The sequence below is a fragment of the Macrobrachium nipponense genome, chromosome 2, assembly GCF_015104395.2.
Source record: "Macrobrachium nipponense isolate FS-2020 chromosome 2, ASM1510439v2, whole genome shotgun sequence".
NCBI lineage: Eukaryota > Metazoa > Arthropoda > Malacostraca > Decapoda > Palaemonidae > Macrobrachium > Macrobrachium nipponense.
This window is the reverse complement of record NC_087201.1, coordinates 46859810-46864809: the sequence shown is the minus strand read 5'-3', so window position 1 is coordinate 46864809 and position 5000 is coordinate 46859810. Positions and strand designations below refer to the sequence as shown.

The 5000-nt window shown below is 37.3% G+C and overlaps 1 protein-coding gene across 10 annotated transcripts in view; it reads right to left on the bottom strand.

Moving 5' to 3' along the window:
- The window catches only part of LOC135220554 (zinc finger protein 385B-like), a 657479-nt gene that overhangs the window by 576166 nt on the left and 76313 nt on the right, over positions 1 to 5000 (bottom strand). For 6 of the 10 annotated variants that reach the window (XM_064257760.1, XM_064257766.1, XM_064257765.1 and 3 more), the window contains one exon: positions 2246 to 2381. The exons of the other annotated variants lie outside the window; for them this stretch is intronic. The gene's annotated coding sequence lies outside the window, so the exon portion shown is untranslated. The remainder of the gene's footprint in view (positions 1 to 2245; positions 2382 to 5000) is intronic. 10 annotated transcript variants of the gene reach the window in all.

Sequence of the window (5000 nt, the reverse complement as noted above, 5' to 3'; positions counted from 1 at the left end):
TATATATATATATATATATATTATATATATATATATATATATATATATATATATATATATATGAATATATTGTAATAAAGAGAGCCCGTAAAAACTCAAAATACAGCTTGATCGCTGAAATACAGCATGTACTTTCTACATCTTGGGATTTTTTAAAGGGGCCTTTTATTAGATGGAATTCTGTGCTAAGAAAATATATTTTACAGTCATATACATATATATGTGTCTATGCGTGTGGTTTTGCGCGCGCGTGTGTGTATGTGGAACTACCTACTGAGTAGCGAGATAAGTGTATGTAGACAGCTAAAGAATTGGGCCACGATATTCGTTTTTTTTCCATCTGTCCACCCGCCTGTGGTGTTTGCGTATGGTAACACTGCGTCCTTGGCTTTAGATACTTACATTCAGCTTACATTCAACAATAATAACAATATCCTATTTCGAATATTAACGGTGTAATTCGCATACAGTAAATTATTAAAACACTTTTCAATTTCAAATGTACACCAAGATATCCTTTTATCTACCTAAAACTTACACATACCGTAACTATCTAAAGCCCGGGACGCAGTGTTACCATAAGCAAACACCACAGGCGGGTGGACAGATGGAAAAAAACAGAGTATATAGTTACGCCAGGACATGAGACTATAGACTACTCTTCGGGCTGATTATCACATCCAGACGGACCAGACCTTGCCTTTTCCAGTGTTACTGATCACAATTTCCTCCGCATAATTTTCTTGCACTGGGTAAAATAGTATCTTCCTCCCAGTCTTTCTCACACTGATACACACTGACATATCCGTCGCTTTCATCTTCTCACTTTCTCCAACTGGTCACCACAGTACATTTCAGCCTCTGCTTTTCTCACACTTATCATCACAAAACATTTTTCCTAATGCTGATCTCACACTAGTCAATACAGCTTCTTCGCCTCACTGTCTTTCTCACACTGATCATTACACTGACTACCACAGCATCTCTCTCCTATTTCCTTTTGCACTCTGATTATCACAGTGTCTCTCTTCGTTTTACTTTATCACAATCTTCATTGCAGTATCTTTCTCCTACTGCATTTTTCTCACTGGTCACCAAAGTCCCCTTCAGTCTTTTTCACTTGGATCATCAAAGCATCTTTCTCCTAATGCTTTCTCTCAATATTCATCACAGTACTTATTTCTTGAATTTTTCACACCAATCTTTACTGCATCTTCTTTTACTGTCTTCTCTTACTGGTTACCAAGTACACTTCTCCAGTTCTTTTTCACTCTGATCATCAACGTATCTGACTCCTACTAATTTGTCACAGTTTTCATCAAAGCACCTGTTTCCTGAATTTTCGACACTAGACTTTACAGTATTTTCCTGACTTTCTTACTCCGGTTTTCACAGAATCTTTCTCTTGCTTTTCTCACTCTGGTCAACATAGTATATATAGTACATTTTCAATTTTCTGTAATATCAAACTACTATTAATCTTATATTGCATATATAAAACTATTGAGATGGATATTTGTCTCCTCGTCCGCAATTTTTCTGTCTGCCTTCAGATCTTAAAAACTACTGAGGCTGTGGAGGGTCGCAGATTTATATGTTGATCATCCACCCTCCAGTCATCAAACATACCAAATTGCAGCTCTCTATCTTTAGTAGTTTTTATTTTATTTAAGGTTAAATTTAACCATGATCGTGCGTCTGGCACCGCTATACGGACCAAAACAGGCCACCAATGGGTCGTGGCTGAGAGTTTCATAGGTTGCGGCTGAGTTTCATGTGTCGTGGTTGAAAGTTTCATACAGCATTACACGCTGTACAGTACATCCAGTCAGATGACAGCCCTTAACAAATGAAGTTATACCGATTCATCTTTTCTAAACAAGTTCTGCCATAGAAGCTCCTCACTAAGCGATAACTATCATTCCTTTTCAACATAAACAAGTTAAACAAGTTAGATGCAGCAGTTGCAATGTATTCGAACACCGCTTTAAATGACTACTATAAACAATTATAGCACACAACCGAAATTTGTGCAATTTTTTAATGTAGAACCTATCCAGTAAAAATGTATATGAAGTTTAATTTCAATTTTTTTTGACATATGCCAGCTGTAAAGTTTGTTTTATAAGCTCAAAGTAAAACTTTCGTAATTTCAGCCACACACGTAATCTAACGTTCATCAGTCTGTCACTATTCATAAACTGCGAAAGAAAATAAGCGATAAACTAATCTCATGTGTATTTACCTGGCATCCAAAGCATCCCGTAGTGTACTGTACTCAGACAGGTAAGCCATTAATTAGTCGAGCCCCCGCTGTGAATCGCTTACCTGGCCATCAACTTCAGGATCAGAAAGGACTCCGATAGGATCCGCGTCCTTACCTGGAAGATTTCAATTCTCCTTAGTCAACTTTATTGAAGGTGCTTTGCCAGCATTCTGTAACCGAATACTGAACTGGCAGAAATAACTTAAGGATATTTGGAGTAAAAATTATTCTTTGTAAGCTTTAGGCTTAGCCAGTCTGTTTTGACTAACTGCATACTACTACTTCTACTACTAATAATAATAAGTGTTCCACGTGAAATAACAATGATTAAACCAGTAGTAATAATAATAATAATAATAATAATAATAATAATAATAATAATAACTAATAATAATAATAATAATAATAATAATAATAATAATAACAATAATAATAAGATTAGTTTGTTTGTTTGTATGGGGTTTTTACGTGGAATGGAACCAGTGGTTATTCAGGAACGGGACCAACGGCTTTGCGTGACTTCCGAACGACGTCGAGAGTGAACTTCTATCACCAGAAATTCACATCTCTCACTCCTCAATGGAATGCCCGAGAATCGAACTCGCGGCCACCGAGGTGGCAGGCAAAGACCATAATGACCACACCACCGAGGCGCTTATATAATAAGATCAGGTATCTGCTTTACAGATGAACGACGGAAAAACTGATTCTGTAACCGAGTCAGAAGTGATCCAGTGGTTGGTCAATGTGAGAGAGAAGCCTCTCAGTAAGAAATCAAATATAAAAACTAAAATACGGTCAACTGACAACGAAACAAAGCGAATCTATCTCCTACTCTATTCCACTGAACCTTATTTTGTTAGACTCTGTTAAGAGAAAATATCTGCATATAGAATGAGTTCTTAAGATCAGAGCAAAGACGATGAAAAAAAAGGCAATATAATAATTTAGAATAAACTGAATGAAAGCAAATGGCAGGAAGCATAATATAATAGTTTTAGTCTTGAATCATTTCTGTTAGAAAAGAAAGTGAACGGAGAGGATGAAACGTCCAATTAAATCTTTTACAAAAATAAAAAAAAGTTTATTTACGAAAGGATAAACCACTCAAGTGCAGTTACTATACCCCACAAGAAGATACCTATTTTGTAACAAGTATAAAAAAAGACAAAAATCTTTCTTTGAAGACTTGAAGAAATTTCATCTTAATGTGCGACTGTTTCTTATTTTTATGACGAAAAAGATTGTTTATCACAGCCCAAAACAGCAGAGAACGTTAATATCATACGAGTCTATGATTAGACGTAGCAATATGCTTTCAATTTCTGTGTAAATGTGTGTTCTTATATTTTCTTATTAATTCTTTTTCGTCAAAAGGTGGTGGTTTCAAAGCAAAAGCAGCACAACGGTCATTGCCGCTTCCATACTATCACTGATAGATGGTGGATAAACGACACACAAAGAAAACTCCCACAACATCAGCTTCATTGTGCACTTACACACAAAAGTAGGATATCAAGTCCACCTACATACATCGTGTTAATCACCTCTACATTTCACTGGCCTTCTCCCGTTTCCTGCATATTAGATTCTTTCCTTCGAATGCCTTTTCAAACATTTCTAGGTCTTCTCCTTATCCATACAAGCACTTCTGAATTATCTACTCTTATCGTCCTCCATTCTTTCCGCATGATCAGTCCACTCCAACAAGCTCGCATCCATTCTTGTCACCTATAAAAACATTTTTACCAATTCGTACACTTATCTCCACATTTCCCATCAAAAACTTCCTACGTCACATAATTATGCAGACAGTTAATCTTCCCACCTTCCACATTTTTCTTCCATTCTCATCCAGCGTCCACGCTTCATCGAAAGGAATAGTTGGTGAAGCAGTTACATCAAACACGCACACCTTGGATCCCACAGACACCCACAGTCTCTTCCCAGTCTTCAGCACAGACTCGTTACCTTTCTTGAATCACCTGCCAGGTCACTCACACCACCTTCATCCCTATCATTAATTCTAAAGTTGCCAATTCGAATCAGTCGTTTCCATTCTTTTATTATTTATATTAAATTGACTGTCCCTTCCCAATCTTCCTCACATCTAGCGTCAAATTTCTCCTCTTGCATTGAGTTCACACTCTATTAATATCTGTAGTTACCTTTTACCATCTTCAGTTAGTACTGTCTTTTGCAGGCATTAATCAGTCCACATTTCATTCAAGACTCATTTTCTTAGGTCACAATTTGGCAATTACATCTGCTGTCCTTTCCCTCAGCAGTCCATCCACAAAGACAGTGAACAACCACGGAGACAACGCACGCGTAACTGACTACGTAATCTGACCCAGAGTTCGTTTCCATCGGAAGAACTGTTATCGCTCCCAGCAGCTGACCGTCGAGAGCGTAACTAACACGTTACATGAAACATATGTCAGAAGTTCTGCCTTATTACATGGCAAATAGACATCAACGGATAGTAGTCACAGCCGTTAAATGAAAATAAGTCTTACACATGTGTCTAGGTTACACCGCATTACACCTGATAATACACTTGTGTATTAACATATGTACCGGGCAATTAACAGGCAATTGCCATTTCGACTAAGCCGTAAACCGAGTCAATTACAGGACCTACAAGTTTTAGCTCTCCGTGAACAAATATCAACAGTCGCGCAGCCTAAATCACACATTACGGAAATGGGAATTTTCATCACGAACATCGCTA